We start from the raw sequence: 17,372 nt of genomic DNA, 5'->3' as shown, positions 1-17,372 counted from the left end.
TAATTGCTACAAAGTCTCTCTTAGTAATATGGAACAACTTTCTAGAAATCAGTGAAATGATCAACCCAATAGAAATATAAATGATCAAGGGACACAAATCTATATGATACATAAAAAACTGGTAAAAACAAACAAGCTTAATGCACAGTCAGTTATAAAGAAGAAATCCTCCCCAGTGATAGTAATAGTGTAATTTCTTATAAGCTTATCTTCATTAGCAATTATGGTAATATGAATAAAGCAATGACATACAATTATATACCTCCAACCAAAAGCTAAAATCAGTAAGATATGTAATAGTACTAACTGCTAATAAGACATACAGCAACAAAAACTCACATATTTTTGGTAGAAGAATAAATTGATATGACCATTTTTGAAAATTGGCAACCTTTTCTCAATTTGAACATATGCATAAGATATGGCTTACCAATTCAACTCCCAGCTATACACGAAACTGATAAACACACGTAAGTGCACCAGGTAATATTCTGAATCCAGAAATAATGCAAATATTCAACTGTAGTACAGCAGATAAATTACTCATGTGATAGTCATAAAATGGATTTCGTACAATTAAAATGACAGTTACTAATGTATAGCAGCAGCGACAAATAATCTGCCAAGCAAAATGTTGAATGAAAGATGCCAGATTTGATAGTGACTTATTTAGCTGTATGTGGTGGCACACACCTATCCACTCAGCCTCTCAGGAGATTGAGGCGAGATGATTCCAAGTTCAAGACCAAGCATGCATAACACAGAAAGACCTCATCTCAAAAATAACAGTAATAGTGATAAACTGTGTATGTAATGCATAAAGATAAAACAAGAATTGGAGTTGAGAGTCACATTATCTGTTAGAAAAACAGGCAGACAGTACTTGTCTTTGAGGAAGAAGAAGAAAAAGATGGGAAGTAATAACACATAATAGTCCCAAGGTGTTTTTAAATTGCTACCTATTTTATATGTCTTGAGCAGGTTGACATATGCTCACTCGTGAAAATTTTTGAACTACTTATGTGTTGTACAACTTGTCTGAATGAGTGCTATAGTTTAAAATTTTAAAACATTTAAATACAAAAAAGAAGGGAAGAAAACAGAATAAACAGATACTATTTGTTATTTTTGAACACAAAAAAATCCAAAAGCCCTGAAGGTTGTCATAATGGCCTTTAATAGGATAGGGCTTCTCAGTCAATGATTTGAGAATAAAAATGTAAATGTAGATGGTAGGATAACCACCAATATTAACAGTGACTCAGTTTTGCATTAAAAATGGATTTATAAAATTCATAGAGGATAATATATTTACTTCTTCATATACATAACTTTTCTGCCTCCTCCTCCTCTTATTGTAATTAAAACATAGAAACAATCTTCATAATATAGACTAAGCCTTTTATTAGATAATATGCCTAAGTCTTCTCACAACTTTGAAACTTGGCAGGATTATCTTCATTTTCTGGAAAATTCTTAGTGCTAACCTCTGAAGAAATTTTCAGTGCTGAGCCCATATATTCTATGCACTCATTTAATTAATTCAATGTTTATTAAACTCCTGCTATATTCAAATTATAATGTGTAATAAGATATAAGTTCTCATGCCATAAATCAGTATGAGTAAGAGTAAATTTAATATGAGATAGGCCCATATACGATTGTTTTTGTTCACCATAACTCACAGTTGATACTTAGAGTCTTATTTTTTCCTTGAAATAAAAAACAGGATTTCAGTTTACAAGAGTTTTTCTCATTTGGGGGGAATTCCAGCATTATTGTACCTGTTGCGGAAAAGATGTAGTTTCTTGGTATAACATGGAACTTAGAGCCAAAAGAACGTTTCAGATATTATACTAGCTTTGCAAGAAGGTGATTTTCCCTAGCCTCAATAAGTAAAGCTTAACAAATGAAAATGATTATCTCAAAATATGGCTTTGTCTATTAATTACTTAGGCCTATGAGCTGGCTGTATGGACTTAATAAACTTGAGTTAACTTCTTCCCTTTCAACTGTGTGCAACACTTATTTGTTTAGTGCCTCACCTCTCATATGGGTTTGTAAGCTTTTTGAAATTAAAGATCATGTTTTATTCTTCTTGATACCCCTTACAGAGCTTGGACTAATGCCATGTGCGCAACTGAAATTCCATATTTGCTGAAGGAATGAATTTTTTTCAATCGCATATTGACCATGAGAAATAAGATGTGTGCCCTTAATTCCATTGAAGCTAAAGAAGAACCTACTCAATTAACCCAAACGCAATGATGCTTTGCACATTTGTTCTAGAGAAGACTAAATATATATTTAACAATTGTCAGTAAGAACATGAGGTTATTATAAAGAGTGAAAAGTGACTCACTGGTTTTTATAAGTTCAGTGTAGAAAGAAATAATCTTTCAACTCCTTAAGGAAGCTTGTGATAAAGTGAAACTACAAAGATTAATTTTTTGTTTTGTTTTGCTCTGTCTGTAGAACTGAGTTATTATTTTAGAGTCATATGGCTTTTTGCAGATACACAAGATACTAAATTTTGGAATTTTGTATGAAATATACCCTCACCTATAATGCCCTGGTTCTTTAATGTCAGGACACAAAGAAGGTAGGCAAATTAATCCTGAGATGCTTTGAAGCCCTGGGATGCTCTTGACCTATTTGGGTTTTCCTTGTATTTCACCTCTTAGAAAATATTTGAAAACTTTAAGCAGATAATTAGACAACTATAAAAAGAAATCTAAAGCTGTGTAACCATTTCTCTTATTCTAGTGAAGCTCATAATAATGAAGAGTATCAATGTTCTAGGTGACAAAGGTCACACACATATATATGTGTAATAGGTAATCGGTAATAATAGGTTTGTGTTAATAACGCACCATATCCCATCCTGCTGCATTTGAACTTTCCATGAAAACAAAAGCCTGTGGTGAAACAGCTTGTCATGGGTACTAATGAAAAATTGCCCGAGATATCCTGATGGGATTCCTCCTGCACTTATTCTGCCCCTGAGGTCTGGGAATTTACTGAACTCAAATATAAGATTTTCCTCTATCTCTTTTCTGCTGTCAAAATAGTGTACAAAAAATAAATCAGATATCAAATAAAAGGATAGGCAACATGTATAAAATGCTATTTAGAGTGCAATCAGACCTTGGTTAGAGTACTGAATGGCAAAAGGTTGAAAGAGAGTGAAAATCATTTGCTTTTGACACCAACTTATTTCAAATTCACAAGCAAATAGATGTTCACTTTATTTCTGGCTTTGGATATAACTTTCCTTGCAGAGAGCTGAGCAGACTCTTACCAAACAGAAATAGATAAAATGCTTCCTCTTATATAACTTTAATGTTCGCTAAAAATAATAGTGTTATCATTGTAGCTCTCTCTTTCCAAAGATTTTATATAGTAGGTTTGGAAAAGTAAATGAGGGGATGACTATGACTAAGAAATACAAAGACTCGTTGTATGTTATTAAAATGAGATTTGAATAATCATTATCTCATCTTGACTTTTCAACTTTAGAGACGCTATATGGGTCAGTTTCTACTGCCTTAATTAGTAAAATCAAAATAACAAAAAAACGGCAATTTCCTGCATGCTCTCTCTTTCCTCAGCCTGTAGCAATAATTATATTTTCCAAATGCAAAACACCTTATTTAAATGCAGGCTTCCCAGAATTTGGCCAACTCTTATGGGCTCAAAGTGGCAGAAACCAGTAAATCTTCCTCATTTTGTTTTTAATATGATATCTCCCCTATTTAAACTCATCTTGGCACATGTATGGAATATGAATCAGCCACCATGTAAATAAAGTTCTGTGTCAATATTTTTTATTGTAAAATATTTTGCCTAGTACAACAAAAAGAAAGCAAGGGTTTCCAAATAAGATTACGAGCATACTACTAATTTATGCCTTCCATGGTTACCCTTTAAGCCACAGTTAACCTCTTTTTTTTATGTATTAGCTGGAAACAATTCATCAAGTAAGTTACCCCCTTTCCTTTCAAATCCACTTGTATTACTAAAAGGTTGAGTAAAGACCTCTAGGGAGCAAGGGCAATTTTTTGACATGGGTCTCACCAGATTAAACTATGCAGGGACAATATAGAATACATTGGAGCAATAACATTATCACATCATAGACTGATTGAGAGGCATTTCCTTCCATTTCTGTCCTTTTACCATAAGCCAATAGTAGCCACAGGCATTTGACTGGAGAGCCTGGAGGATTGACAGGCCTGGCAGTCATTACACGCTGGATTGAATACTAGATTACTCCAAAGTGGCTGAGGGTCAGGGATCAGTGTGTTCCCTTTTGGCACTAAATGACTTTAATATCCTTACTGTATTAGTCAATTACTTTAAAGCTGCTGCTCTCTGAGCTCTCTCTGCCCCCCTGCAGTTTACTATGGACATTTGAATTGCTCCCATACTTAACCCACACATCTGCTTTTAGCTGTCAAAAGAACAGTGCTATCAGTAGAGCTATTGACAATATGAAAAGAACTGAGATACTTGCTGGAGGTGTCAAGTGCCTCTCTCTTTCGGCTGCTTAGTTTCAAAAAATACTAAATAACTCAGTTACAAAGATGATCTTTGGGGAAAATGAATTCAGCCTCATTTAATGTAGTGGCATATAAAGTGACCAGCAACCAAAAGAAAAAACAGAAAAGTTGCATTGCGTTTGCTTATTTGTTTACCATTTCCTCCCATATTCTACATACCATCTAGGTGGGTTTTGTTTTTTATAAATGTTGTACACGTACACTTCAAACATACTTACGAATGAGTATGTGCCAGTATGAGAAAGTTGATTAAAGTTTTTGTTTCCTTTTACATTCATTCCTGTGATAGTGGAGAATTATGCAGCACTTCTCAGTTTATTGGTGCAACACAGGTAAAAATTTTATATTACAGCTGCTGAACTTTAAAAGGTCTGGTGTGGCATGGTGTTAAACCAACATGTCTAGATTAAGTGTGGATCAAGCTGATTTGAAATTTAAAACTACTTCAAAGTCATGTATTCAGTGTTTCAGAGAAAGTGATGGGACTTCTGCAAAACAACACATTTGTTGGGTCAGCTCTGAAGCATGTGGGTGTGTGATTTGTATGTGGGGTGTGTGTGTGTGTGTGTGTGTGTGTGTGTGTGTGTTGGCCTGTATGTGAGTGCCCAGGAGAGTATATATGATAAAGACACAGTGTTCTAACACTCATAATGGAGAGAAAAGAAAACTGCTCCAAGATTCTTAACAGATGTCTCATATAGAAATAGAAAAATATGATAGAAATACACAGAAATGAGAGCACATTGTCTTCAGTTTATGCATGCCAGAATCTGGGAAAACCACTGCTTTCTTATTTGTCTGATTTATTGATCAAAAAGTAACTTTAATAATTTTGCTGTTTGCATTATTTATTTTTTATTCTTGCTATACTAAATTATATGTGCATATGAGCAATTCTTTACAAAATTTAATTGAAATAAAAGCTTTATTTGTCAAAATGATGATTAAATGAAGATAGGGAAAGAGCAGAATTATTGTTTGTTTTTGAAAATTGTAACCATAAGCTATGATTTCGGAGACCATTTACTTCCTTTGCTTAGGAAAGACTCCCCTCAGATTTGAAATTACACCACAAAACACTATGCCTATAGAACCACAATGCAATCAATCCAAGTCAAAATGTTTTTTTTTTAAAAAAAAACTGTATTTAGACTGTATCTAAGTCATTAGAAACAATAGTTTTTATCATCAAGGTGACATTTTAAATAAAATTTGAAGAAAAGTGGTGAAATTAAAATTGGGAATTCCTGTGTTACTTGTTAAACATGAGGATTTTTACTTAATTGTTAAAAATTACATCAATTTGATCCTGATTTAAAATTCACCTTTAAACTTCTTAATAATGCAGAGCAGTTTCCAAATCTAATAATGTTATACTTTAATGTCCATTTCTCTTTCATTATCTTAGCTTTTGTGAACAAAGATCTTGTAAACAAACATGAAATAAATAAAAAATTCTTGAAACTGTAAAAGCAGATTTGACTCTACCCTTAGTAAAGCAGAAAAGACAGAAGACAGCGGCCACTAGCGGGTATTTCCTTTCCATGAGTATCTACAAAATAAATAAACGTTACTATCGTGAGAAGTGAATTTCATGACTGTGCTGTTGTAAAATGCAATTGAGGAAGATCCTTAAAGAAGTCTTAGTTCTTGGCAATGGTGCTTCATTTGCACCTTGAATTTATTTGTATTTTGCTGTGAAGCTGAGTATCCTGGAGGAGAAAAGTAGCCCGACAAGAAAGTGACTGGATCAAGCTCTTGATGGTTAAGGTAGTGAAAGGTAAAGTATAGCTGCAGATAACAAATTCTTTAAAATGAGACGCTTATAAGTATTTACAATCCACAACCAACAGTACTTCTATAGGAGCACAGTATGCAAACAATAGCATATGATAATTTTGGGGGAAGCCTAATCACTTCTGTTCTGATAGGAATATGTTTCAATGAGGACATGTTCATATGTAATCGTTTCCTAAAGTCTATTCATTCCTATTTCACATCCTTATTTCTTGCAGCTTGCTTATCAATTTGCATTTTGTAAAAAAAAAAAAATATGTGGTTTTCATTACCAGAGAGTAACTTTCTCTTCCAGTCTCTCATGGTGTTTTGATATACATATTTATATCATGTTTCTTCTAAAACATATTACAACTCAAATTAAGGACTCTTCCTGCAGTCCTTCAAAACAGTTAGATTCCAAACATAGGAATGATCATCCTTGCAGAACTACCAAATAAAATACTATCAATTGTCTTATGAAACATAAAAATGTATAACTAATAGTGTAGTCGTTCTCATTTTCACAAATCTCATTGTTGTTTCCTTTATCTGATCAGAAGAATTTAGATGACCAATGAGGGTGGATACTCCTTTCTTCCCTGACCCAGTAAGTAGTGAGCTACACAACCCCTTCACCCATTACACCTTCAATTTGTGGAGTGGGAGTGTAGTTAACTTTCATAGCATAGAAAAAGGTACATGTATTTTATCTCAAGGAAAAATAAAATAATAGGTTATAGTCAATGCACTTTACAGATTTATCAAGTAATTATATAGCAAAATAACTAGCTTCCAGCGTCTTTAAGTTTCCCCCCCTCTACTATAGTACAAAACAGACCTATTTTATATTCACATCTATAATACATTATTCAATAATTTCTGTTTTTAGGAAAAAAAATCTCTATATTCTGAAATGGAGAATATAGTTCCTGGAGGGTGATTGGTTTCAAAATAAACTCCCTTTAAACAAGGACACAAGTTTGTAAATAGCATAACAAGGAGTGTCAAAGATTTTTGAAAAAGTGAGCTTTGAAAGCCACATCTATTTCCTGGTTTTCATGTAAAAGTGTGCTTGTGTTGTGGGTGAATTTAATAATTCTACTATAAAAGAATCAACAATTGTTTAAGCAAGTATCGCTAAAATAATCCAAATTGTCAATTTCTCTGAACTTGCTTCATGCATCCACAATGAAGGCAGTGCCTAGAGAATCCACTTTCCATGCATCATGTTTCAATATGTAAACAACCTACTCCCTGGCTTTGCATGAGGGCAGGGCTCATAAATTTCAGTCTGGAAATAACACATACAAAAAAGGGAACTAAGGCATGGAAAGTAACATATTTTGGTCTTGTGACTAATGAAAACCTAGTGCTATTGAAGTACTGAACTCTGTCTGAGAACTAATGAGAAAATTTTCCCAGGGGAATCTTTATCCAGTGCACTGGGAGAGCACCTCAGGGACTTATTCTGAGTCTGTCACCTTCCGCATCTCATTGACACTCCACTTCCTTCCCTCCATTACACTGTGCAACCATTTCACTTCACACCTCACGATTAGAATATTAAAAGGAGAGAATACTACGGGACTTGCTCCAGATAACAGAGTTGTTTTTGACACTTAGAATAGAAATTGTCACCAGAATATCACAAAGACATGAGTCTCCAACTGAGTAGAACATTCTAAAGCTTAAAGCTATTCTATTTTACAGCCAATAAAAACTTCCAGGAAATCTCTTAATGGCACCTAATTCATTTACTTAGCTGTTTAATGGCTGCATAATTTTAACCAAAAAGAGTAATTGTACTTTTAAAGTTAAAAAAATGATTCTGCCATAGAAATTTAACTTTGGTCATTATTATATTGATCTTTTGTTGGTCATTGTTTCCTTTGATCTTATGAATTCATAGATAGAATATATGCTCCTAGACAGAGGGTGGCAGTTTTTGATTTGGCAATGGTTAAGAACAGCAGTGCTATCATGGATGTCTTGGTAGTGAATAAGGACAGAGTTATTAATTCTAGAACTAATAGCAAAATACTTAACAGGGTATTCCTACTTTCTGACAAAAAGGAACAAAGAAAGGGAAAATATAAGACCTTATAAGGATGAATCTTATTATTACAAGTCTTTTTTTAAAATCCATTTTGCAATGAATCATTAAATAAAAGGGATTCTCTCATAAAATCTGGGAACTATTATTTTTTTCATTAGAAGTAAAATCCCTGCAGCCAACAAAATAAAACTAGTGTTGATCTGTTATTTTATATTTTCCAAAAACGTCATGGTAACTGACTCTGTGATAGACTTCACCATATTCCTATATCATAGTGAGCATTATTTTCTTTGCCCAGATTAGTCAATGAAATTAGGAGCATCACACATTCATACAAAAAGCCCTCCCATGCCTAGTTTGTTTGGAATTTATTCATTCTGCTATGAACTTAGCAGTTATTCTGCATTTTACAAAATATATTTTGTATGATAATTTAAATCTTATCAATATTTCTGCTTTATTTACTTTTGTTCCAAATAAACAATATCCATTCTTCTTAATAACTGGTCAAACTCAGATGCTCACATGGATGAATGCAGACAAATATTATTGGAGATAAAATTCTGCAGACAAATAAATTCCCAGAGCCAACCACTTTTTCATGACTAAGTAATTTTTCTATATCTTAAGATGTTTTCAAAAAAAATTAAGGGAAAAACATTTTATGGGCAGGGGATTTAGCTCAGTTTTTCTACCACCTGTCTTGCAAGCACAGGGACCTGAATGCAATCCCTGGGACCAAAAAAAATAAATAATTAAGGGAAGATTTTTTTCCCACTGGACCTTTTTGTGGCTACAGTAGAATGTAGCCTTAGTTTGGTCGTGTGGGTTTGAAACATTAAAGTGTGTTCTGTGATTTGATATCTTTTAAATTTTCATTTCTCAATTGATACCGGATATTGGCATTTTCATTTTAAGAATATAATTGCAGGGCACAAGGGGGCTAGAACAATTCTGAAATTCCCTTGTTTCCTTTAGGACCCACCTAGAAAGGTGTATCAGTCTGGCAAAAGTAGAATTGATTATGCTTTATATTCATGGGAGAATGGAGTCCATTCAATATTTGCTGCCGAAGGAACCCAGGGCCTTGTGCATACTAGACAAGCACTCTGCTCCTGAGCTAAACTCCCAACACAATGATGGAATGGAATTATCTAAAAGGGAGGATTATCCTACGGAAGATTCTCCATCATTACAGAAGACCTAAGAAAATAACCACATAAATTTTAGCATTGCCAGATAGTAAGACCAGGAAAAAGAAAATGGACACATTGGGCTTAGGATACTCATATCAGTGTTTACTGAAAAGCACTGCTTTTGCTACCTCTGATTCATTTTCTATCACGTACTGGAATAACAACAGGGCACATAGAACCTTCCATCCAAAAGCCATGAGTCAAATTTTGACTCTTTTCCTCTATTTTTGAATTCAAAAATTACTCTTTGGGCATATAGTGCAACTCTGTAACTGTTGTCTATTCATTGACTGCCATGGAAAAAAGAGGAAAAGAATCAAAAAGATCTAATTGTTGGTATAACACTTGCATTGAAGGATTCAAGTGTTAAAGTGATATTTGCCTAGCAAATTTCCTTTAGAATGCTTTTCCACACAGGTGTCTTGAGCTTAAGCAGGCAAAACCTTTTGACTCTTGAGTGGTAACAATTCAAAATGGAATGCACATGAGGGAGTTAAACATACACTCCCATAAGCCTACATGAACCGGCCATTACAAGAGCTTCCTTCATATTCTATGCCAGAGTCACAAAATAACTTCAAACTTTGTCCGAAAGATAAAATCAGAAGTCCACCTCACATACATAAAAGGGGCATCTCTACGGATTTAAACCAAGACCTGATTATTCAGGAGCAGCTTATTTGGCTCATGGCTAAGTCAAAGTTTGCTTCTTCCAGGCATGTTTGACTATAGGGAACGTGCCCTCATTTTCATCCCTCTGCCTGTTCTGAAGGATATGAAAAACACAACTTCATTTTTACTCTTGTGGTTTTGAATGAGTTCTTATTTGACTCACATTCTTTAGAAGTGGGGAAAAAATAAGAAAGCTTTTGCATGTGCAGGGATTTGGGGATTTATTCTCTTTCTTCTTTTTTTCCATTTCTTTTTCCCCTTGACAGAAGTTCTGGTCTTTAGGCATTTGTAAGGTCTCTGTTTCATTCTTTCAAATTAATTTCTGATACATAGGTGGGGAGGGAGGGGATACAGGAAACACGATTCCTATCCATAGGACAAGTTAACACCTCAAGGACCACAGGTCACTGAGATGGACAGAACTGATCTGTTGAAAGTGCTTTGGCATAATTCAGATAGTTATAAACCAAACATGATCTAGGACATGGGGCCTCATGGACAATATGTCTAGGTTTACAGCCCCATCCTGGCACATTGTTCAGTTTTGTGCATGGTACTATTTTTCTTTTCAGATTATTGTGCCTGAACTTCCTCCAATCTCAATATCATGGAAATTTTTAGTTTTGGTACTAAACTAAATTTGCTATGCAAATTAGACTTGTTAGTTCAAACAACAAATGAAAATAAGGATGCATTTGTATCATCTAAGATCTAGACCAATCACTCTCTTCAAAGGCAACAGATATGAGAAAACTCATGTTATTGAGCTCAGAAGAATCAATCAGGCATCTGCAAAAAAGAAAAATTAGTCTGTACAAAGTATAAAATATGTGCATCAGTACAAAAGGTAGATAATTTTGAAGACTCTTTAACTCCAGAAAAAAATTATATAAAAAAAGTCAATTTCACATTTTTAGCTCTTTTCTCTAGTGAAAAAAACCAAATATTTAAGTACTAGCTTCTGAGAATGTTAGATAAATGAGAGACAATCTCTGTTCCAAAGGACTTTGCATTAGTGGGAGAGAAAGCCTCTAAGTGACTTAATAAAAAAATGTCATTTGACAGGAAATTAATTCAGACAGCATACAATATTTTGCAAAAAGTATGAGGAGAATGAAGAAAAGTTTATAGACGAATGAGCATTTCAACCTAGACTTAAGCAAGGAGTAAGATTTAAGATTTAGAGGAAACATCTGAGACAAAAGGATGGTAAGTTTGAGTTCCGTCTGAGCAATTTAGTGTTACAGTATCAGAAGAAGAAGAAGAAGAAGGAGAAGGAGGAGGAGAAAAGAGAAGGAGGAGGAGGAGGAAGGGGAAGGGGGAGGGAAGCGGAGAGGGAGAGGACAAGGAAGAGAGAGAGGGAGGAGAAGGAGAAGGGAAAACTAGGATGCAGCTCAGTGTTGGAGAGCATCCTTGGGTTTGATCCTCCTAATCAATTTCCTAGGGGCTGAGACAAAATACCTCATACCCACTATTTAAAGGAGGAGAGGTTTATATTGATCCACTTATAAAGTCCATGATTGGCTGGCTCCAAGGCTAAAACAGGAAGACAAAAGGGAACAGCAGAAAGAAAACTACTCATTTCATCACAGAAGCAAAGACAGAAGAGAGGATCTGGGCTCATGCCCCTGTTAACCACCTCTTCCCACCAACCCCACCTTCCAACAGTGTGCTCAGACACTCCACTTACTGGTAGATAAAACACTGATGAAGACAATTATTGTCCTACTATATTCCTAAAGCCCCTCCTCTGAGTTAACAAGAGTTTTTTTTTTGGGGGGGGGTCATTTCTTGATCTAACCCACAACAGAACCCCAGTATAATGAATAAATAATAAACAAAAAATAAATAAAACTTAGAGAAAAATATTCATATAGAAGGACAAGATGAATAAAATATTAACTCACGGAAATACACAAGTGTATTGGGCCAGTGTAAATATTTTGGTGGAATATAATAGATACCACAGAGCCATGAAATGGTCAATGCGCAAAATAACAGAGACTCTGAAACAAAGTATTTTATAATATTTAAATTTCAAGAAAAATTCCAAGTTAATAGCTAGCAATCAATTTAATTTTACTATCACACACTGAAATATTTGTATGCAGTGAATCACTTATTGGGAATTCAAACTTACCTCATTTGCATTACAGTGAAAAATTTTAGAGTATCATAGCTACAGAAGAGTACACATAGCATTTCATGATTGCTTTATATGTAGACAAAAGACAGGAAAATATTTTTTCACCAAATATAAGTATTGATATGTTAAGCATTTTTCATTTTGACAAAGTAGTTCAGAAAATGAATTTTCCATGGTTAATAACATGAGGGAAGAAGAATTAAAGATTCTTATGTTCTATTCCCAAAATATTTTCTGAGACTCTGTGGTTCTCCTCATGTTCTGGGACCATTTTGATAGACACCCTGAAGCTATACTTCACCAATGCAAAGGCACAGTACTTCTTGGATTTAACCTATCTTCTGGGATCTATAAAGGAGGATCAAGGTAACTAATTTAAATCTTGGAACCTTAGAGAAATTGTGAAGTCAGTTTAAATGAACATAGGTGTGTCACCAAAGGGGGAGATGAAACTGAATCCTGCTCCAAAAATTCATCAAAGTATTTCTTTCATTTGTGTGCATTGCTTTGGTTAGAAGTTTCTAAGAATATTAATCACACTGCATAAACTTTTTGTCAATCCCTTTTCATGGCAAATCATCCAATGTTAGATTAATATGAAAGTTCAATGTTAAATTAATACAAAAGTTCCTCAAATTCATCATAATCATCCTTAGGTTTCTAGTTGGTATTCTTTGTAATCTCCAACAGACCATGGGGGCTCTGGTGACAAGGTTTCAAAGCACAGTAAGAACAATAAGTGAAAGGGCACAAACTGTCCCTTTGATCTGGTGATCCAGTGGTATAGCCACACTGTGAGACAGTTCAATATCAAAGATACATGATTTCAAAACTCCCAGGGGATTAAGAAGAGTTTATATGTACTGGCCTTTACCATCTTCATTTTTCTTTTGTTTGTTTTATATTTGGAGTTGTTATGGATATGACTTGAGAGTTGGCTATTAATATTTATTTTATAGAAGTCATTTTTTAAAGATATTTGACTAACAAGGAATTTTTCATTTGTCTCTTTCATAACTTTTCAATCACCAGCCACCGTCCTTCCCTTCTCTCTCTCTCTCTCTCTCTCTCCCCGCCACCCTCTCTCTCTCTCTTCTATGATTTCTTCACCTTTTATTATCTGCTCTTTCATATCTCATGTTTATGCTTCAGCATTGTGATGTTTTATAGACAGAGGTTTAAAACCTTGTGTTCTGCTGTTGAGTCTAGATAATGTCTTAGGGTTATCTCACTCCTTTTCAAATAAATTCTTCAAACTAATTTCCTATTAAGGTAGTCTTTAAATATATTTTGATAATTCAACCATAAAAAAAAGAATTCTGAAAATCTAAGTGCCACATTGAAAATTTTGGTTTTCATCTAAAATTCTTAGTGATATTCAAAAATTTAAGCAGTAATAAACTATACAACTTTAGCATGTTCTAAATCCTATAGTTTAAACAGAGCTTAAGTAATTTAAATTAGTAATAGAATAATTGATATTAAAAGTAAATTAAGAGAAACATGCTGGACGCAATGCAATAAGGAACTATGAAAAATCTGACCCCTTGCAAAAAAAAAATTAAGAAAATGATAAAAATAATCAAAAGCGGGCTGGAATTTAGCTCAGTGGTTCCTCTGCCTGCCTTGCAAACACAAGGACCCAAGTTCAATCCCAGTACCAATAAAAAAAAATCACCTCTCCGGCCTACCTGGGCCCAGTTCATGGGACCGGGTAGCCATGCTCTCCCCTGCAGGCACTGCCATTGCTACTGCAGCACGAGGAGGGTAGCCCCGGGGGCACCCTGAGCACCCTTCTCCCCCACTGTCAGACCTCCTGATTGTGCCAGTCCCCGGACCCACTCTGCAGAGGCGTAGCTGGTTATAAAGGGTAATTTTCTGAGCTCCCAATTTTGAACATCTTTAAAGAAAGGACAGGGGAACCAGTAGTAGAACTGTCTGGAGTTCAACACTGCAGGAGGTTGGGGAGCTCAGTTTGGGCCTCGCGACCTGAGGTCAGTCTGAGTCACCAGGGTCTGCCATCGGCTAGCTGAGATAGGGAAATTTGGTTCTGCACATGGCTGCACACATTGTATATTATGACAGCAGAGATATAGTCTGAAAGAGCCCTCTAAAGTCATTTCTTTCTTTCTTTTCCTCATTCCACTTGGCAAATTCTTTTTTCTGTCCTCTTTCACCAACTCAGTCTCTTGCTCCACCATATTATCCCTCATTTCCCTTTCTGTTCCTGCTCCTGCCCTAACTCAGATTTCTTCTTTTATCATTTTTTTCTTTTTTCTTAATGTTCATTTTTTCTATCATTATACCTCACTCAAGGGTCAATAGTTTCAAGAGAAAGTGAGCCCCTATTACTGTAAAGGGGATATATTCTTGTCCTTATACTTGCACTCTGTCTATCCCTCTTGAATTTAACAGTTTCCTAAAGATTATCTGGTCATTCTATCTCCTCTGGCTTCACTTGAAACCTTCTCCAATTGTTTTACTTATTTACTCCTCTCGTCCTTACTCTGTCTAGGCCCCCATCCTAAATGGTAAATATGTTACATTGAAAAATTTATTCAATGCAAACATATTTTGGGCTGTTTCTTGGTTTTAATTTAATTCACATGGTTTAAAGGTGATAGATTAATGACTACCACAGGTGGTCAATTTGCAAGTTGCGATTGATCTTATTGCGTTGCTGATTATATCAATTGGGATAAAGGATAGTGACTGATTTAACCAGTTGTTTTCTCTGATATTGTGAAAATGAGAATGTCTATGAGTCATTATAGACTCAAAAGCAAAAATGCAACTATACAGGAAGATTTAATAACCCAGAGATTAAATCAAGGACAACCCAACAGCAAAAATAAAAATGACAAAAAACTTAAGCAAGACAAAAAGACAGACTTCCACTTCACCAATGGCAAACAATAGGGCAAAGGAGGATGAAAAGTCTGATAGTGAAACACCAGGACATTCTGAATTCACAGCACAGGAAGTAACAAAACAGATCAACCACGCTCTAGAAAAATTTAAAACAGAAATAATTTCCCAGATAACCATAGAGATGGTGAGCAAAATGAAAGTCATGATTCGAGACTCTAGAACAGAAACTCACAAAAGAATAGATGAGCTCAGGACCATGATAGAAGCCATGAAGGCTCAACATAAGAAAGAAATGGAAACAATGAATGGCTAACATAGGAAAGAAAAGGAATCCATTAAACAGATTCAAACACATATCCAGGAGATTAAAAACTCTGTTGAAAGTATACAAAACAGAATAAAAGAATGCAAAGATAGAATCTCAGATATAAAAGATAGGATCACAGACAGTGACTGTGAAAAGAGAGCTCACTTAAAAACAGTAAGGGATCATGAGAAATTGATCCAACAACTCCTAGGTGATGCAAAGAAGAATAACATAAGACTGATAGGAATCCATGAAGTAGCAAGAGAAAATGCAAATGACTTAAAAAAGCTGTTCACAGAATTAATGACAGAAAGCTTCCCAAACAGAGGGGAAGAATTTGACATAGAGATAAGTGAGGCATATAGGACTCCAACTAGCCACAATAAAAAAAAAAAAGAACACCTAGACATATAATAATCAAGATCCCAGAAACCCAACAGAAGAACAAAATACTACAAGCAGTAAGAGAAAAGAAACAAATCACATGCAAAGGAAAGCCCTTATCAACACAAACCCTCAGGTCAAGGAGAGCCTGGAGTGAGGTATTTCAAGTCCTAAAAGAAAACAATCTCCAACCTAGACTGATGTATCCTGCAAAACTCTCTTTCAAAATGGATGGGGAAATAAGATACATCCATGACAAAGAACACCTGAGAAACTTCATGAATACCAAACTAGCACTACAAGGAATTCTAAACAATATCCTATTTTTAAAAAATCAATGGATCACAGAGGAAATTAAAGAAGAAATCAGACAGTTTTTACAAATAAGCAAAAATGCCAATACAACATACAGGAATCTGTGGGACACAATGAAAGCAGTTCTGTGTGGAAAATTCATAGCACTGAACGCCCACACTAGGAAAACAGAGTGAGCTCAAATAAACAATCTAATCATGAATCTTAGACTCCTAGAAAAACAAGAGCAAGAAAAATGCAAAGTTCAAACAAGAGAGGAAATTATAAAGATTAGAGCAGAAATCAATGCAAAGGAAACTAAGAAAACTATACAAAAAATAAATGAATCAAAGAGTTGGTCTTTTGAAAGAATGAATAAAATTGATAAACCCTTAGCTAACCACATCAAAAAAAGGAAAGAAAAGGCTGCAGATCTATACAATTAGGAAAGAAAAAGGTGAAGTCACAACAGATCCAACAGAAATCCAGAGGATAGTCAATACCTACTTTGAGAAACTGTACTCTAATAAAATGGAAAACACAGAAAAAATGGACAGATTTCTAGATACTTATGAATTACCAAAGTTGAACAAAGAGGATATAAACGTTTTAAACACCCCAATTACAATTAGTGAAATTGAAAATGTAATTAAAAATTTACCAACAGAGAAAAGCCCAGGTCCTGATGGATTCACTGCTGCATTTTACAAGATGTTTAGAGAAGAACTACTGCCATTACTCTTGAAGCTTTTCAATGAAATTGAAAGGGAAGCAATACTTTCAAATTCATTCCTGGAAGCAAATATCACTTTGATTCCCAAACCAGGGAAAGACGCAACTAAAAAAGAGAACTACAGGCCAATCTCCTTAATGAATATACATGGAAAAATCCTTAATAAGAAATTAGCAAACAGAATACAGAGGGTCATCAAGAAGATCATACATCCTGACCAAGTTGGATTTATTCCAGGGATCCAAGTATGGATCAACATATATAAATCAATAAATGTAATACACTATATTAACAAAGTCAAGGGCAAAAACCATATGATCCTCTCGATAGATGCAGAAAGAGCACTTGACAAAATTCAACACCCATTCATGA

This window comes from Fukomys damarensis, unplaced genomic scaffold, assembly GCF_012274545.1.
Source record: "Fukomys damarensis isolate Sample0158 unplaced genomic scaffold, DMR_v1.0_HiC HiC_scaffold_4, whole genome shotgun sequence".
NCBI classification, from domain to species: Eukaryota; Metazoa; Chordata; class Mammalia; order Rodentia; family Bathyergidae; genus Fukomys; species Fukomys damarensis.
This window is presented reverse-complemented; position numbering follows the sequence as displayed.